This window comes from Pogoniulus pusillus, chromosome 21 (genome assembly GCF_015220805.1).
Source record: "Pogoniulus pusillus isolate bPogPus1 chromosome 21, bPogPus1.pri, whole genome shotgun sequence".
NCBI lineage: Eukaryota > Metazoa > Chordata > Aves > Piciformes > Lybiidae > Pogoniulus > Pogoniulus pusillus.
In genome coordinates this window covers 18304241-18324324 of record NC_087284.1, presented here as the reverse complement: position 1 = coordinate 18324324, position 20084 = coordinate 18304241, and the positions used below count along the sequence as shown (strand labels likewise).

General features: G+C 43.1%; 1 long non-coding RNA gene across 1 annotated transcript; it reads left to right on the top strand.

Annotated features, from left to right (window-relative positions):
• The first annotated feature begins 16543 nt into the window (after nucleotides 1-16543).
• Nucleotides 16544-19667, top strand: LOC135184720 (uncharacterized). The gene is made up of 3 exons (XR_010306138.1): nucleotides 16544-16631; nucleotides 18489-18727; nucleotides 19165-19667. It is a non-coding gene; the product is annotated as an uncharacterized LOC135184720 (long non-coding RNA).
• The last annotated feature ends 417 nt before the right edge of the window (nucleotides 19668-20084 follow it).

The window sequence follows — 20084 nt, the reverse complement described above, 5'->3', positions numbered from 1 at the left end:
CTTAGTGATGGTTGCTGCCAGACCTCCTGCACTAATCACCTTCCTAGAAAGAGGACTATCAAATGCTATATTAAGGACTGAATTCTGCTCTCTTATCCCAATTAATGAGACAGAAATGGTGCAGCACCACTATGACTAAGAATGGAATTTAGAGCTAGAACTAAAAGTGCTGTCTGGCCGGGAGTGCTTGCCTCTTACATATGAAACATTCCTTGTCTAAGCATGCATCCCAGTTGAGCAGCTCCATGAATATACAGATGAACGATAAAGACTTTTCATTTCATGTCCTTTTTCCCCAAGACAGTTATTAATAGTGAATAGAATTAGAGATTTACTGCAACTTTGGTGCATAAATTACAGGAAAGCTATGGATAGTCTGGAAGTTCTGATGGCAACACTGTCACACCTTGAGACCTCCAGCAGCAGCATGATAGGAGGAAGTTCTTTGCAGAGAGAGTGATTTGCCATTGGAATGGGCTGCCCAGGGAGGTGATGGAGTCACCATCCCTGGAGGTGTTTAAAAGGAGACTGGATGAGGCACTTAGTGCCATTATCTACTTGATTGGATAGGGCTGGGTGCTAGGTTGGACTGGATGATCTTGGAGGGCTGTTCCAACCTGGTTGATTCTATGATTCTATGATGAGACTCATTCATAAGGCAGACAGGGGAAGCTGCTGAGTGCAGGAAATGCTCATCTCTGCAGTCCTTGCTCAGGAAAGTAAAAGGGCACTGACAAACTGAATGGATCCCCTCTGCTGTGAGGACAGACTGAGAGTTAGGGGTGTTAAGCCTGGAGAAAAGAAGGATCCTGGGAGACCTTATTGTGGTCTTTCAGTACTAAGGGGCTGATAAGAAAGATGGGGACACACATTTTAATGGGGCCTGTTGTGACAAGACAAACAGTGATGGTTTTAAACTAAAAGAGGGAGATTCAGAGGTCTAAGGAAGAAATTTTTTACACTAAGGGTGGTGAAATCCTGGCTCATGTTGCACAGAGAGGTGCCAGATGCTCCAACCCTGGAAACATTCCAAGTTAGAGCAATATAATCTAGTTGAAGATGTCCCTGCTGACCCAAATTATTCTGTGTTTCTGTGATAAACCCACGGGAGGAAACTTTTGATCCTCTTCAGGCACAGCCCCTCCTCTCCCAAAACAGAAATCAGTAGGGCAGAACAGGAAAATTAGGATGGCTTTAAGTTGCTTTTCTGCTTTCATCGCCCTGGGCTGGTTGATAAGCTGCTGAAAGATAATGCATGGCCTGCCCTGTGCCTTTCACCTCAGGGTCAGAGTAGGGTGTCCTGGGATATCGCAGCACACTTTGTTGTGTACTTCCTAGTGTCTTCCCCTTCTATTGGGGGGCTTCTAAGGAGGCTAGAAGAGAGGCAATGATATGACCTACACTTGAGCTTCACCTCCTGATAGTAAGGTCAGTCACCTGCACAGCCATGAATCACAGTGAATGAGCTTCATGCTGCTCTTAGCCAGGGAAACAGCTGGAAGAAAGCCCCACTTTTAAATTACAGTTGGACAGTGAGCAGGTTAACTTACACATCAATATTGACAAACTCAAATCACCAGAATCCTATCCCTTATTTAAATAATATTTTAAAAGAATGGTTAATAAGTGAAGCTTCCAATCAGCCATAAAGTATGCAAACATTTTGTTTGCCACTGGAGAATTTTCCAGTGCATGTTCATTGTCAGTGTCAGATAAACCCTCAGTACAATAGTCCTTGCTGTTGCAATATCTGTAATCTATTTGATCCCTGCCCAGTCATGCCATGCAAAATGCTGTGACCTAACCAATCTGCTTTTCCTTCCAAGTGAGATGAAAGATCATAGAATTATAGTCATAGAATGATAGGCTGGTTTGGGTTGAAAGGGACCTTAAGGATGATCCACTTCCAAGCCCCTTGCCATGGGCAAGGACAGCTCCTACAGGATTAGATCACTCAAAGCCCCATCCAACTTGGCTTTGAACAATTCCAGGCTTAGAGACTCCACAGCTTCTCTGGGCAATCCATATCAGCCCATCACCACCCTCATGGGGAAGAATTTCTTCCTCACCAAGAGCTCTTCTGCTCCTGTCTCCCTACTCCAGTCTGCATTTTCTTCCTACTCCCACCCATCAGTGCTTGGGCTGCAACACCACTAATTCCATCTGTTCTTCCCCATCTTCTTTATTTACAATATCCCTCATTCCATGATGCCCCTCCAAATCTTGGGGTTAGGGTTCAGTCAGCAGTGAAGGGGCTAAAGACATGAAAAACATACTGATGTTTTCTTCTTGTGTTAAAAATAGTTCAGTTGGTCTTTAAAGAGGTACACATGATGGGAAGCCTCCCTCCTCCTTCCTCTGTGAATGTTTCTCAGTAATTTCTTGGGAATCTCTAGCATTATTCAGAAGAATTACCAGGATGAGAGCAAAGAATACAAGAGAAAGCAATACATTGATACCCTGGATAGTGAATCATTCTAACCTATAAGTATTATAACATAACTGGAAAAGGAACAGTGGAGGAGAGGAAGGATGTTCAGAACATTGTAAGGTTTTGCTCAGACAGAGATTGAGACCCTTTAGTTCAGAGAAAAGACAACACAGGGAGATTATCAGATAACCAAAATATCTAGAATAGCAAGCAGAACAACTCTTCATTGTTTCTCAGAAAAAGGAGGAGGCAAGAGGCTCCCAGTGGAAATTATCAAGCTTCAGGATTAAGAAAGTCATGAAGGGAAGTGTTTTTCCATGAACTTCAGAATGAAGCAGTGGGACTCACTGGCACAGGATGTGGTGGAGGTCAAAAGGAAAAACTGATTAAAGGGACGAGAGTGATTCCTAGAATGGTCTGTTGAGCCCTGTTAAGTGTGATGGCCTGGATGTGAGCCACAAATCTAAAAATCCCTCATCACCTATTGTTAGAAGATGGAAAGGTACACCACAGGAAGAGCACATTTACCTTGTTTATTATGGTTCCCTAAACATCCATTACCAGCTCCTCTAATAGGCTGAAAGCTGCCTTTTCACTGTCATCTAGTAGGGACATCTTTGTGGGGCTTTCTGGGCTTTTTTTCTCCCAGTGAGACTGGGAGAAGTTTCTCATCTCCCAAGCCCCCCAGAGGAAGGAAAGCCAATGTGACAGTTCACACCAGACCCCTTACTAGCAGATGCTCTGGCTCATTACATGTGAGTGATGAATCTCAAATATATAGGTTGCTGTCTCAGCTTTGCCCTTGGCCTACTGTGTATCTTGCTCAGTGATTATAACAAAGCTTAGTGTATTCCATGACACAGAGATTTACAACGGGGGAAAAAATGAGAAAATACAGCTTTTTCTGATGTGGGTGTCAGTACCTTTGGAGAGAGGTATAGAAGAGTAATCCAGAGTTCAGGGCCAGAACCTAGCCATAGGTGATGTTGTGATTTTGGATTCACCCATTTCTGTGTCTTGGTTCTCAGCCTAGAAGACAACAGCAGTTTTGGAGTGGTTTACTCATTTGTTCTGTTTTTTAATCTTGCAAAGGTTCAGTGTGACTGAGTGTGTTGGATGTTTGAACTGTAAAAATACCTGAGCTCACACTACACCACTTCAAATGGAGACAAAGTTAAGCCCAGCTCTTGCAATCCCACACTGCTTTTGCTTTCCCCAGTTTAAAGCAGATAGTCTTTGGAAAAATGAAAGGGCAAACTAGCATGGCTCAACAGTACTTCTTTGGGACCTAGAGGGTGGATTTGCCCCACTTCCTTTCAAACCGTTCACACCAGATGGTTGCAATGTCAACGTAAGGACGAAGCCACTGCAGATCTCAGAAAGCAGCAACGTTGCGGAAAAAGTGCTCCCTCTGGTTATTTTTCTGGAGAATTAATAGCTTACAGTGGAGGAGAAGTAGGGCAGAGGGCAGTTGGGTTTATCTGCCTCGCTTTCACCACTACAGCTCGGATGAGGGCTGTTTGTCAAACAGGGGTGTTTGCTTTCCTTCCCCGCCCCCCTCCCCCAACAAGGACACACGTTCCTGACACCCCGTGTGAGGTCTCTGAGCAGGTGAGGGCTCCTTCTCAGAGGCCCTGCGTTTTCTGGTGCGCTATGGACTGCAAGGATCTCCTCTCGTACCCGCCCCGTGGGAGGCATCTGTTTTACCTGCTGCGTCAGCCATGTTGTTAGGAGCAGAGACCCAAAATGACAGCAGACATGGCTGAAGCAGCTGCTGGAGCTTGCACAGCTTCCTTCAAACCTCCTGCTCTGACACAACAACAGTGCAGCGTGCTGGCGGTCCTGCAGGATTACAGCATCACCGCTGACTTTCGGTTAACCCTTAGGAGCTCACGACCTGCCAAACCGTGTAATGAGGTGAGAAATGCTCACAGCCCCCAGCGCTGGAAGCGTCTCTCCAGGGACAGCACCTAAAAACCACCGCGATCCTACGTGTCTGTTGCAATTCGATCTGCCTCAAAACAGTAACAGGAAAGAGAATTGTCTCCCAAATGTTTGCAGATTATCACAGTATCACACAGTATCATCAGGGTTGGAAGAGACCTCACAGATCATCAAGTCCAACCCTTTACCACAGAGCTCAAGGCCAGACCATGGCACCAAGTGCCACGTCCAATCCTGCCTTGAACAGCTCCAGGGACGGCGACTCCACCACCTCCCCGGGCAGCCCATTCCAGTGTCCAATGACTCTCTCAGTGAAGAACTTTCTCCTCACCTCCAGCCTAAATTTCCCCTGGTGTAACTTGAGGCTGTGTCCTCTCGTTCTGGTGCTGGCCACCTGAGAGAAGAGAGCAACCTCCTGGCCACAACCACCCCTCAGGTAGTTGTAGACAGCAATAAGGTCACCCCTGAGCCTCCTCTTCTCCAGACTAACCAATCCCAGCTCCCTCAGCCTCTCCTCATAGGGCTTGTGCTCGAAACAGAAGCTCCCAAACAGGTGATGCTGAGACCTTGAGTGGAGGTAACAGCAGTAACTTTGAGCCTCACCACTTCAAGTGAAGAGTTACTGTAAGTCATTTGTGCACGCACGCAGGGAATGGTGAGGGTCAGGTTCTGGGTGATGTCATTCCGACTGATTCAGCAGGTGTGAAATATTCACTTACACTCAAGTTCTGAGATGTGTTGGGGAGCACATTTTGGCAATCTGGCCTTTATAATTAAAAGCAGAATTTCTGGTTGGCTTTATATGAAAACCCCTCTATGCTTTACAGATATCAAGGAGTGAATGGACAACAATTTCAGTCTTCATCTCGATGTCTGGTTGAGGAGGTACTACTTGACTGCTGAGGAGGTATCTTCACAAACTCTTGACCACCAACTTAATAATAATTAAAAAGTAATAATGCTCCAGAAAAGTGCTGAACTGAAGCCCCCCAGAGATTAAGTATAATGTCACAATACATCTGCAAAGGCCTACCATTACTAACTTCAATCTACATCAATGAATCAACCAGATTGCCAGAGACCTCCAAGATCATCCAGTCCAACCTATCACCAAGTCCTAACTAATCAACTAGACCATGGCACTAGGTGCCTCATCCAGGCTTTTCTTGAACACCTCCAGGGATGGTGACTCCACCACCTCCCTGGGCAGCCCATTCCAATACCAATTACTCCCTCTGGGAAGAACTTCCTCCTAACATCCAGCCTATACTTCCCCTGGCACAACTTGAGACTGTGTCCCCTTGTTTGTCACTGGTTGCCTGGGAGAAGAGACCAACCCCCACCTGGCTACAGTCTCCTTTCAGGTAGTTGTAGACAGCAATGAGGTCCCCCCTGAGCCTCCACTTCTCCAGGCTAAACACCCCCAGCTCCCTCAGCCTCTCCTCATAGGGTTTGTGTTCCAGGCTCCTCACCAACTTTGTTGCCCTTGTCTGGACACCTTCCAGTACCTGAACATCTCTCTTGAATTGAGGAGCCCAGAACTGGACACAGTACTCAAGGTATGGCCTGACCAGTGCTGAGTACAGGGGAAGAATAACCTCCCTTGTCCTACTGGCCACACTGTTCCTGATACAGGCCAGGATGCCATTGGCGCTCCTTGCCACCTGGGCACACTGCTGCCTCATCTACCAGCACCCCTAGGTTCCTTCCTTCCTCGCTGCTCTCCAGTCCCCAGCCTGTAGCACTGCTTGGGGTTGTTGTGGCCAATGTGTAGAACCCTGCACCTTCCACCACCTCCCTGGGCAGCCCATTCCCAATGGCAAATCACTCTCTCTGTGAAGACATTGGGTAGGACTGGTTGGACAACGCTGCACTAGAAATTACTTGTACACCAGCTGATATGCAACTCTCTTTTATCTTCTCTTTTTTCTTATATTTTTCTTTGAAGAAGAAGTCCTTTCCTCCAAGTTCCCAAGTGCAGTAATCCATGAAGCATTCCAACAATAAGGAAATGAATATTTAATTACTTTAATTCTACTATGTTATTGTAAGCACAATTTCAAGCAAGTTCATTTTACTAAGGCATCAGTTTCAGTCCCCAGGTCTCCTCATAAGTGCTGAAGCCATGAAGAGATTTGTGTATAAGCTGCGTTACTGCAGTGCACTGGAATTCTGACTGTGTGTCTAGTCAGCATTGCTCATTACATGCAAAACCCAAAGCCCCTCCTGCCCATTCCAGATTGACCAAAAAAAAGAGAAAGGCCTCTCTGCACCTCTTTGTTGCAAATAAATTATATTGCAGCATACACAGAGAACAGCTACTGATTCTGAATGTTTTCCAATCAAACCAGTTCCACTATTGTCCTGGTTTGAGCTAGAACATAACCAATTCTGTTCAAGGATTTCAGTTCTCAGCTCAGTTTCTGCTCAGTGACAGCACTTTCTGTCATGAACATGGAGTTCATGGCAGGTTTTCACAGGTGGTGGCAGGCCCTATCAGTCATAATGCTGGTGGTTAAAGTCACTGCCAAGGGCTGGGCTGCAGAAAGGCTCTTGCTTAGACTTGCTCCTGTGCAGACCAAGGGCACTGCTAAACCTTGTGCCCCAGGTGCAGGAATTGAGAGGTGGCACTTGTGGAGAGGAGCAGTCAGAGCAGGTGACCCTAAACTGACCAACAAGGGGATTCTATCCCATGGACATCATCTTCAGGATAAAGCTGAGGGATCACCAAGGTCAAGTCTCTTCTTCACTAGTCAGTGTCCAACCAACGAGGACTCTGTCCCTTCTGCCTTTGATCCCAATCTCCGTGTTCCTGAATCCAATTTCAAAATCCAGCTCCTGAATTGAGTTCCTGTCTGCTGATTAAGCCCAGTCTGGGTCTTCCCAGTTCCTGCCCCTGGCATCACTGGTAGTAGTAACATCATTGCCATTAGCTGTTGGATATTGGCTTGTATCTGTTTGCATCTATTTGATGTTATTGTTGTTATTATTTTCATTCAAGCTGGTTTAGTTTTCTTTCTCAACCTATCAATCTCTTCCCCTTATTCACTTTCTCTTCCCTTTGAGGAGCAAGAGGTGTTCATCGAGAGCATCTGTCACTCGTCTAGTGCCCAGCCCTAAACCCTGTCAGCTTGGAAGTCATCCCAAGCTGCACAGAAGTTGTTGTTTCCCTTTATCTGTAATGAACGATTCCTACAGGCCAGTTGTCAAGTACAATTTGCAAACTCTCCTGGCACTCTGGCCAAGGGAGCATCCCCCAGTTTATATTCTAGCACTGAGAGCAGCAGTAACATTTTAATCAGATGGTGGAGCCTGCTGAGAAGCTACAGTGTAAAATATTGTGATGCCCAACAGGACTGCAACTCAGTGTGGCTGGGGAGTCTGCAGTAGGCTGTTTCCTTAATGCAGCCACCATGATGTCAATGCACAATTGAACAAAAGATGCTTCCCCTATCTCCCTTGACACACAATACAGTAAGTGACTGTAGTAAATTACTCCCCCTGCATAATAGTATAAGCTAATTTAATAGTATAAGCTAATTTAAGAGCTATCTGAAGTTAGATCATGGGATAGCTTGGATGTTAACAGAAGTCACAGTTAGTAAGCAGAGATAAAGGTCTCAATCTGGAGGACTCACAAAACAGGAGTGAAAGATGGATCCTGAGAGCAAACTCTGGGCACTTACATGCATGTTAAGCATGAATTCTTCACCTGTACTAAACTCCTGAGTTATGTTAGTGAGGATATTTTTTCAATCAGGCCTTTAAAATCAGAAGTAGAGTTTCTGATTACCTTTCTATCAAAACCAGTCTCTCTTTTAAAGACATCAAGGAATGAATGGGCAACGATTCCACTTTTCATCTCATTGTCTAGCTGAGGAGGCCTCAGTATAAGACCAAAAATGCTTCAAGAAAAAGGGAAGAGGAACAAGGAGAAATAAACCTAAAATTATAGATTCAGTAGAAAAAGTAGTGTATTTTAAGAAAACACAGATCAAATGGAATTTAAAAAAATCACCTTGAAATTTCTATCCTGTAAGTACAAGAGTTCCTAAGTTCATGTTTTAAATACATGAACTAGAATCTTTCTTGAAGCAATTACAGTATCCCTAATTAAATTGTGGAACTTGTAGAGTAATATCAATTAGCTCTTTAAAAAAAGGAGACAACTTGATAACATGGTGAAGATAGTAAAATAGATCAGTCTCTAACACCCACTGCTAGCAGGAGCAGGCTTCATTCAGAAGTACATGAGCAGGGAATCTCCACTAACTTCTGCAGAGCTCCTTTGATTCACCTCTCTCAGGATGGGACCTGCCTTGTTAAGATTAAAATTTTCATCTTTATGGGCTCTGTTGCCATGGAGGGAATCATATTGTCACAGACCATGATCTGTAATAAGACTGTGTTATAATGGGTTCTTCGCTGTGAAAATGCAAATTAGTGTGATGGTGAGGAAGATCAGGGGGGGAAAAGTTTGGAGGGAGAATGAGAACTGAAATTAAAACCAAACCAACAACTTCTGCATTGAGAGGTATTTTAGATATTGATAATGAAGTTTCCAGACAAACTAGTAAGGAAAGAGGGCTTGAGAAGTACCTCTGGAAGCTGTTTCTGAGCAGCAGACAGATGGTTGGGATTGCTTGCATGTACTTGACAGCAACTACTCTGTGGAGTAATAAAGGAATAATAGACATCTAGTTGATCTGCTGGTGCGTTTGGATTGCAGAGAAACCATCTGCACTCCAAGTGGCACTGCTTTATGGGAAGGAAAATGTACAAATCCTCTGAAGAAGTGGAATACAAACAAGTGCAGTGGGAGAAGCAGGACAAGTTTCACCTTCTGCCAGTGTATGTATGCCTTAGTCTTGCTTACAAGCATTATGGGATAAGTTCTTTGCAGCTTCTCATTTACCAGGCTATTACACTGGAAATTGTATTGAGATGTATACATATATATATAAATAAATATATTTAAATGAAATGTTTGGTATTACTCTCATCTCTGTTTGTCACATCTTACCAATATAATTATTCCTTCCTGCTTCTTCTGTTGACCCTATTTCTAACATAATTTCCTCTAAGCATTTTTTAGAGCAGATTTCTTCAACAGAGGCCCACAAATATCCTCCTGATCTTCAGAAGTGTTACCTGAATTTACTTACAGGTTTATGGGTCAGAATCCAAACCCTGGATCACTTCAGCAGTTGCTTTCAGTGACTTGGTTGTATGGGCGTAGACTCAGGTACCTCCTGCTAGGACCATCACCACAGCTCCCTGCAAATGCATTTAGGGACAATATAAATTTGTGACATTTCATGTTTTATGGTGTTTGTTTTACTTTAGTCTGTTGTTCACAGATAAGCCTTTCTGCTTTGCTCCCATGCTCAGTTATAAGGCTCAGCCCTCAGGACTGACTTAGACCACCAGCAAACACTATGCTTTACACATGCTCTGTTGAAGTACAGAAGTATCACAGTATCACCAAGGTTGGAAGAGATCATCAAGTCCAACCCTTTACCACAGAGCTCAAGGCTAGACCATGGCACCAAGTGCCACGTCCAATCCTGCCTTGAACAGCTCCAGGGACGGCGACTCCACCACCTCCCCGGGCAGCCCATTCCAGTGTCCAATGACTCTCTCAGTGAAGAACTTTCTCCTCACCTCCAGCCTAAATCTCCCCTGGCATAGCTTGAGGCTGTGTCCTCTTGTTCTGGTGCTGGCCACCTGAGAGAAGAGAGCAACCTCCTCCTGGCCACAACCACCCCTCAGGTAGTTGTAGACAGCAATAAGGTCTGCCCTGAGCCTCCTCTTCTCCAGGCTAACCAATCCCAGCTCCCTCAGCCTCTCCTCGTAGGGCTGTGCTCAAGGCCTCTCTCCAGCCTCGTCGCCCTTCTCTGGACACGCTCAAGCATCTCAATGTCCCTCCTAAACTGGGGGGCCCAGAACTGAACACAGTACTCAAGGCGTGGTCTAACCAGTGCAGAGTACAGGGGCAGAATGACCTCCCTGCTCCTGCTGACCACACCATTCCTGATGCAGGCCAGGATGCCACTGGCTCTCTTGGCCACCTGGGCACACTGCTGGCTCATGTTCAGGTGGGTATCAATCAGCACCCCCAGATCCCTCTCTGTTTGGCTGCTCTCCAGCCACTCCGGCCCCAGCCTGTATCAAGTACAGAGGAAATATCTTGTTCAAAAGCATTGAAGCACACTCTCTAAGTTGGTATGTATTTTCTTGCAGCTGCTCTGTGGATCCAGGAAGACCAGCAAAAAGAAAAGAAAGAGAAGTATGAAAGTCAACATCACACTTTGGAAAACTGTTTGGAAGTATTTTTGGAAAAAAAAAATTGAAGTGAGCTTCAATATGTGAGCTGCTGATTTGGTAAAAGATTATGAGATATTAATTACTACCAGGTTTGTAGTTAAACCCTTTTAAGAAAAGGGGAGGTACAGAGAAGGGACTAAAAGAAAGGGTTGAGAAGATAGAATAAGGAGATGTTTCCCTCAGATGAGAACAGATCATTTATTCACAGCTCAGCATAATAACAAGGATCCATTTCTCAGGAAGACGAGAACAGTGCTTTATGGCTCACTGCTGCAAGAGGAAGTCTACAAGCCCTGTTGGGTGTTCAGTGTGGCAGTGTGCCAGTGGGACTGTTGCTGCCTTGGTCTCTATGGAAAAGGCTGCACAGAGCTCCAGGGCTAAGGCTGGGGCTTCAGTTGAGCCCATGAGCTCTGAATGTTTGTCTGATAAATGCTGTCTTGAGGATATGAAAAAATACAGATCATGAGCTCAGCCTCTACCAAATGAAATCTCTGGAGTCAGAGTTGTCATTTACTGGAGGAGGAAAATTGCAGCACTGGAAAAGATCTGAATCCTTTTAACACAAAAATTGTGGGATTTTGGTGACAGAAGTCACCTGAATAGTCTGGAATGCGAGGTAGAAAATGGCTCGCACTCTTCCAAATGTCTTTGGCAGAAACAAGTACACAGGCAAAAGTTAAACTGGTAACTACATATTAGAGACCCACAAAATATTCCAATAGGAGCAAGACAAAGCCAGAAATTTAAAGTATAATTTTGTTTTGTTAACATTTTCTTCCAGGAAAAATAATTTTCTTTAAAAGGAATCAAGTGATAATGTGATGGTGTAACAGATATCTAAAGTGAAATTAAATACAATAAAGTTAGAAAAGTTGAGAGTACAGCTTTGGGAGCAAGTTTGTCACAGTCTAACCACTCAAAACAACATTACTGAGAGAACTAGGCAAAAACTTCCAAGGACAAGTGGCTTTTTGGCAAGACTTATTAAGAACTGTGCCTTCTAAATGATAGCAATAATAAAGATGTATTGCATGATTAGGTTTACAATTGTTTTCCTGCTTTAAATCTGGAGATAAGCACAATATAGCACAAAGGTTTCAATCTGGCTGAACCAATCTGCTGCTTTCTGTGATGGCATTCCAAAAATCAGGCAAACTTTCCATAGATTCATAGAAGCATAGAATCAACCAGGTTGGAAGAGGCCTCTGGATGAAAGCCAACATTTTGAGCAGATTTGACTTAATATAAAACTCCATATCTTCAGTCCACACAGTGAAACATTTAAGCTGTCTCATTTGGTAGTCAAGGCTTGAAATATCATCTCTCATGCAATAGGCAATAAGACTGAAGACCTCTTGTCTAGCAGGGAATCACTATCACAACACAGGGCTCTGCAACAGAAACTTTGCTAATACATGAAATAAAAGGTAAAAAAAAAAAGAGAGAGAAGAAAGACCTATTAAACTGAAGAAGATGAGTACATAAACCAAATGCTGATTGCCAAACAAGCTTGATCAGATCCAGAAAAGATGGAAACACTTTTGCAAATGGCAGAGGTCCAAAACAGTGATACCTTACACTAGGTTTAGGCAATCTCCCCTTTGAATCAATAAAGTACCTGAATGTGAAACCTCTGATGACTACAGGACATAGAATGAAAAAACAAACCAGCCACATACAGAAATTCCTGATTTCTTTTTTCAATTCCACATATATTAGCACCCAGTGAGAAGTCTGTTAATTTTGCTGCACATAAAATAGACAGAGTGTTTGTCCTTGGTAGCATGCATGTTCCCCTTGTCAGCTAGGGACACCTTAATTTGCATTTTCATTTTATTCTCTGAAGTCTTGAACAACATTTCATAAAATTACATAAGTCTGCTCTTCTTGCTGAACAGCATTGCTGATCTTCTTATGCACATTCAGGAATTGCACTTAGCTATAAATACTTGCTTTTGAAGCATTTAGCAACTCATCCATAGAATGATAAAATCGTTTGGATTGGAAGGGAAGATCATGTAGCTCCAATCACCCTGCCATGGCAGGGACACCACCTACTAGGCTAGGTTGCTTAAGGCCCCACGCAACCTGTCTTTCAGCACTTCCAGGCTGGAGCCTCCACAGCTTCTCTGCACAACCTGTTCCAGTGCTTCAGCACTCTCACAGGGAAGAATGTCTTCCTAATGTCTAATCCAAATCAAGATTCTTCTCGTTTAAAGCCACTACCCCTCATTCTATCGCTACATGCATAACAGATCCCTCTCCAGCTGTTCTGTAGCCTCCTTCAAATACTGGAAGGTTGTGTAAAGGTCTCCTCCACAGAGCCTTCTATTCTCCAGGCTGAACAACCTCAGCCTGTCCTCATAGGAAAGATGATTCAGGATGTATTATCAGTAATTAGAAGACACACATTAGATTTGGAATTATGTGGGATGAAATTTTGCACTATTTGCACTAAATTTCCCAGGGTGAAATGTTGGCTGCGTGACTTCAAGAGGACTTAGCTCTCACTGATACAAACGATCATAGGATATTAGGGGTTGGAAGGGACCCAAAGAGATCATCAAGCCCAGCCCCTCCAGTCAGAGAAAGAGTGGACTGTCTGAAACAGATTAAAACTACTTTTTTCCACTGCTATATGTTTCAGGAATGAACTGTCCAGTTTTAACACATGAACAGTCTTGTTGATTTTAAGAGAACTACAGTCAAAATAGTATCTCCTATGCCCTTTATAAAGATAGAGGACAGAATGTGGCTGTTTGAGCTGATTTTCTAGCTCAGACATAGAGTAGAGGTGAACATTCCAGGGATAGGCCATAGAATGGCAACAATGGATAAGTTAATATAATTTCACTGGAGCATCAGGAGCTTTATGCCTCGAAGCACAGCTTGTTCTTTCCCCTCTTGCTGCCTTCTGCTGCTTGAGCTGCGCCTGCCTGCTATCTTCCCCGGCTGCTGTTTTGGCTGCTGCTGCTTTTTGCTGCTTTGTCACTGCTTGACCCCTTCCCCATCTTCTTTAAGGTTGTTATATTTTTTCTCTAGTAGTTTATTTCTCTGTATACTGTTAAACTTAGACTTTAAGAAATACAATTTCATCTTTCCCTGACTTTCAAAAAAAGTCTTGTGTTGTGGTGAGTTTATTCTACCGGGGGAGGGATCCACCTTAACCCAGGACACAGAATAATGGTTGATCTTCCAGGGCGAATGCAAAGCGTAGACCATGATCCTTCCTGATGTGTGGTAAGTCAAGCAGGGACAGCAGAAGGCTGTTTTGGCAAACATTGCTTCCACTTGATCAAAAAAGATCTGGGAAGCTACAGTCTGGACAGTCTTACCTCAAACCCTGAGAAGAAAATGTAGCAAATCTTCCTGAATGTAATTTCTATACCCATGAAGGAGACAGAGATGATTGGTTCAGTAAACAGGAGGATGGAAGTGGGTGTCATCTACCTCGACTGAAGAAAACAGCAATCATGTTTACCATACTTAGTGCAGCCAAAACTTACTTAACAGAAGGTACAAAGAACTTAATATTTGCAATATTCTGCTTCTCTCTTGCTCAAAGAGGATCAAAGGCTGCAAAGTGATCTATGATTTCTTTGTAAAACTATTCCTATAAAATACAATTATAGGAGATTTCAATTGCTGAGCTGACTACAAGCCAAAGTCTATTGAGTGGCATTTATATAATCCTTCTGGAGTTTAGGGAGAGTCAGGAATGGAAGAAATAACAGAATTGGGCCTTAAATGTATCCAAAATGTTACTAGTGCTGGCAAGCTAAACCTCAAAGTAATCTGACTGAAATGATGGGATCATTTGTAATAAAGTCTCCTGGCTCTCCAGATCTTTGCCATGACAAGTGATGTGTCATTCAGCTGGAGGCTGTGTAAAATGAGTAGGCAAGGCCACAATCATGCCTTTTGATTCCAATATCGACCTCTTCACAACTTCTATTTGAAACAAAGTTTTTACCCCTTGATTCATATTGCACTTTTCTTCCTAGAAATCCTGGCAGAGAAATAGTCACTCTTTCTCTCCCAATGACTCTTTTTCCTCAGAGGTATGTAGAAATTATACTGCACTAAGAGAAGCTGCCAAGGACAGTTCAGCTCTAAGTGTCATAACGGGCATCATATTTCATGCATTTCTTAGCCAGCCTTGATGTCATGAGGGAAAGATTAGATGATCTTTGGCATGTGTGAGTGGAAGACAGACCAATCTAACAGGTCAGAGCTACAGCAGGAGGAAGCTGGCATTAATGTGAGGAGTTTACTTCCCTGGAAACATTACAGCCTTGAAATGCAAGGGGAAGCCCCACAGGAAGAGCTTCAAAGCTTAGAGAACCAGGCAGGAAGCTGACTGCTTGCATCTTTTGCACCTCAAGGATCTCTCTGTGGGCATTTACTGCCAAACTAGCACTGACTGACTGGGTTACTACACATCAAAAAGACTCCTCATTTCTGCCTCCTGCCTTCTCATCTGTAGAAGAAAACAAGGGCTCCAGGAACTAGTAGGCCTCAAAAGGACAAGTCTATTAAAGGTCAGGCCACTGAGAATCCAGGTAGGGATGGCAGAGAACCAGGAGCAGTAACAACAGGGAAACAGGGAAACGTCTGTGATGTCTGTTACAACTCAGAGCACCTTCAGCTTCTGTAGTGCTATTACTGACAGCCAAAGGTGAGTGTCTGAAGAAACCCTGAATAGAATAAACTGCAATCAGTTGATCTCAGTTTTATGTCACTCAGAAGGCGAGGCTGGATTCCTTACCCCTTCAATTCGTTACACCTATCAAACACAGCTCTGGCATCAGACTGTACCTGCTGTAAAAGTGGCTGATCCCCACATCTAAATCCAGCACCAGCTGCATTAGTATATCTAGGAGAATTCTTGTGCTTTCAGGAAGAGGAACTGCTGCCATTGTGGGAACAAGCTCAACAATTTTGTAGACAGTTTGGAAGGTGAGAAATTAAGAAAAGATATTTATAAAGCATGGTCTGGCAGAACACAAGTCTTTAAAACTCTGTGCTTGCTTGTTGATAATAGAAGTGGATAAGACAAAGCATTGGTTTCCTTCTTATGTAAATGACCTCTTGATCTAATTAAATCTGTTTTTTATGCTTCCTTTCCTCCCTCTCTAAAAATCTTAACGCAAAACCAGAACAGTCAAGATCTTTTCAATTTTTCTTTGCTAAGAATGTTGTTAGTATAAAAAAAAATTAGAATTCCCTTGAAATGTCACTGACAGTTAAAAATAGGAAGGTACCAGAAAAGAGTTTCATAGTGCAGTCATAGCAGTTGCACAGCATTGTTGAGCACCACAATTGAAGTGATCCGTTGTGACAGTGATGTGACACCTTTCTGCATTTGGTCTTTCAGGATGCAGCGAAAAATTAATACAGTTTTTGTTCTGTCTGCCAACCATTTTTGCAAATGGGGTGCTCACATCCTTTGAGATGGAAAAGTATTCCTTTCTTTAGGTGCTGTGATACAGTTACTTTTACAACATATTTTTGAGATGTTAAAGCAGTTACTTTATTGTGTAGCCACTACACCTGCTGAGGTTAGAAAATGAAGACTAAGAAGATCTCCAGGCTAAGTAGTACCTTTAGCTGGACTCAAGAGCCACAGTTATGTTTCCTTTTGAGAGTTAAGAGAAGTCTCAGGTAGTACAGGGTTAACTCTCCAGGGGGAGTGACCTTGAAATTGAACCTAGGTGGTCTTGACCCCTCCCCAGGGGTGGGTCTGAACACTACCAGGTGATGGTTAGCCCACTCCCCCTTCCTGTCTAAAGGCCCATAAAAGCAGGGGAGCTTCCTGCTCTCTCTCTCTGCACTGCTCACCAGCATCACCCTCCTGTTCCTGGTTCTCTTTGTTTTACCACGTGGCCATCACCCACGAGGCGGACGAAGCCATTTCCATCAAAATCTGGTTGTATTTACTCATTTTGTATCTTGTTTTTAACTTCCCTATACCTTTGTATCTTCCCTACCTCAGATACCTTATTTATTGTTAAACTCTTCTTCTTTTAACTTCCAAATTGGAGTGAGATTATTTGGGTGTGCTTACCTTTCCTCTCTCTACATCTGGTTCTTTTCTTTTGGGAAAGAAGGGGAAAGAGGGAAGGGCACTCTATAAAGTGGTATTGGTTCTATCAAATAGATTTGAGTCTCTGGGAATTTAAATTAGAACTGAGGCACAGGTGTGAAATTCCATTCAATATATAGAAAATTAAATTAATTTATGAGACAAATTCATTATGACATTTGTGGGTATGGATGCTGCTGCAGTTCAGACTGAAAAGGAAATGTGAAAATCCTTTGAAGCTGAAGTATTTAAAGAGGCATTTCTGAATTACAGGTGGGGGTTGGTCTCTTCTCCCAGACAACCAGCAATAGAACAAGGGGACACAGTCTCAAGTTGTGCTGGGGGAAGTATAGGCTGGATGTTAGGAGGAAGTTCTTCTCAGAGAGAGTGATTGGCATTGGAATGGGCTGCCCAGGGAGGTGGTGGAGGCACCGTCCCTGGAGGTGTTCAAGAAAAGCCTGGATGAGGCACTTAGTGCCATGGTCTAGTTGACTGGATAGGGCTGGGTGCTAGCTTGGACTGGATGATCTTGGAGGTCTCTACCAACCTGGTTGATTCTATGAATACTGTGTTTTCTTTTGTATGAATGACTGTACCAAGTGAGTTGTTTTCTTCAAAAACCAGTCCTGTTCTACCATGCAGAAATGAATTATAAGTGCCTATGGCACACTAAAATTTAAGTATGTTAATCCTAATTTCTAATCAACTTCATTAAGATATTCAGAGTTATTTTGTTCCTATATACTATGTGAATTTAGATCAAGCAAAATTGTGAAGTGAAATGAATTTTCAGCTGCATTTATGATGTAGATAAAATCAAAACATTCACCATTGCACCACATCCTGAACATGCAATGAATCACAGCAGTGTGTGTGTCTGAGTTTAAGCAGTCACAGGCACTTGCAGTATTATGTTAAAACTCAGTGAGAACCCAGCTTATTTAAGACCTAATCTCATCAGGTTCACCTCCAAGCTGACTTGCATACATTGTAGTGTCAGTATTTTGCCAGTGGAAAAATGGTGTAGAGAGAAATAACCTCAGAAGGTGAGAGTCTAATTGCTGTTTAAGCAGCATACCTATTCTTTATGAATAATAATGTCTGAGAAATTCAGATTATTTATCCAGGATGGCTAAAGCAACACTGCAGTTGGTAATTCAACAACAACACTGATCTAGAAGGCAGTTCACAGAAGAGCATAATACCAGTGTATTGAGACTGTTCTACAAATCAACACTGAGAAATGCTTGAGTACATGATAAGGACAATTAGCTGAAAAAAACACTACAGAAGCCTCTTCCACCCCTACAAGTAGTTTTTCTCCTGTTTGAACTTGTTTCCAGGCACAAAGGCTGGAGAAGACAGAGGCAAAGGAGTTGTCAAGTACATCACTCTTATTTATACCTGCTGCCATTCATTTACCCAACACATTTAGCTATAGGCCTACATTTTCCTCATTTGCTCTTTTGCTGCTTGACATTTAGTGTTAAGTTTAAGTTCTAGCTGAACTTTTGCTTTCCAACTGCCACCCATGCCATCCTGTGCAACTTGCATATTCCTCTGTAGTCTGCTTCTGCTTCTGTCTTGGTGCCATGGTCTAGCCTTGAGCTCTGTGGTAAAGGGTTGGACTTGATGATCTATGAGGTCTCTTCCAACCTTGATGATACTGTGACACTGTGATATGTTCTTTTTGCATTGCAGCTCAGTCACATGCTCCCTGTTTGGCTAAGCCAGTCTTGTGATACATGTACTTGTTTGCTTGAGTCTCATCAACAAACCACATCACCTGAGGTCATAGAACTCAAAGGGCTGAGGCACTCAGTCCTACAGTGGATGTAGTAGAGATCACTCCTGCAAGGCTGAAGTCCCAGGACTCAAGATACTTGCAGAAGAAAGTTCACTGAGCAGCACAAACAGTTTTCTTTTCCTTCCTAAAAAATGTAAGCAATGGCAAAGGCTGCAGTGTGGGTATATATGGATTTCATTATTTAGGGGAATTTATACCAGCTTTTACAAGATACAGTTATCAATACTGACATGTCACACAAATACATTTATTCCTCATAGAACAGGGAACGAGGGGATTTTGAAACTTTGCTCTTATCCACTTCCTTTTAAACAACCAGCAATGACAACTGTACCAGTCTCCTCTGAATTCAGAGGCAGCTGTTTATTTCTTTATGCTTCACTGTCTTTCTCCACCCTGTTGTCTCTTAAATTGTAAGCTCTTTGTGGCAGAAAAGCCTTTTGTTCATTGTTTTCTAGTGGGTTTCTTTGGACAGTACCCAGCACAGTGAGGAATGAGGTTCCTAAGCTTTACCATAAAACTCAGCAACAGGCATTCATCCACTTCTCTTCTGCTTTTATATCTCTACAGATGATATTTTAGACCCAACTCAACCAAACTTCAGGAACTTCTCTGTACACATATTCCCAAAATTTGTGGTTTTAACTGCAGTGAGCAGAAGGTTGTTCCAAAAACTCATCTTTAAATACGTGTAACATAAACACTGCCCAGTGTGTTGTATACAGGTATAATCAGCTTTCCAAACTGAGATAGAGGCACAAGAAGATGGCTGCTATTGCCAGAGGACAAAACAATCTTTGCTGCACTGAGTGGTTTTGTTCAAAAGCAGCAGAAAGATGAACTGGAAAGAAGATGATACTGTTCTTCATGAGAGAGGAAGAGAGCTCTCATTAACTGTCACTGAAGAACAGGCATATATGTAGTGATGTTTTTAAAGTGTGCACTTTAGGCCTAGAGGAAGGCCACTTTTATGTGTGAGAGCTTTGGAAGAGCAGAATGCCAGTGTTTGGTCATGCCTTCAGTGACACACAGTCGTGCAGCATCAACTTAATTTAAAAAATACCCTGCACACTCCCCACAAGCACAGGTGCAGATGTCAGAGAGGGTGAGGAATGTAAAAACAGTTGGTCTCTAAAGACTCGTTTCCTCTTTTCACACATTTCTTTCTGCTATTAGCTGGTAAGTTGAGTTCCTTCCAAATCTTAGCAAGTGCTGCCTAAAACACCATTACCTGCTAGAATGAGGCAACAAAATAGACATTTCTTGCCTCTGAAGATGATATTTCTCAGGTCAGCAGAGAAGGGGTTCATCTACCTGACACCCGACCTGTGCTTTTCAGATAGCCCAGTGCTGACAATCCCTCTCACTCCACCATTGGCATTATGAACACAGTCTACATCTCTGCAATTTATTCAAACCTAATCAAAATAGCACAGGATTGCAGGAAGACTGATGAATGACTCCACACCCCTGTTTATATCTCTATGTCA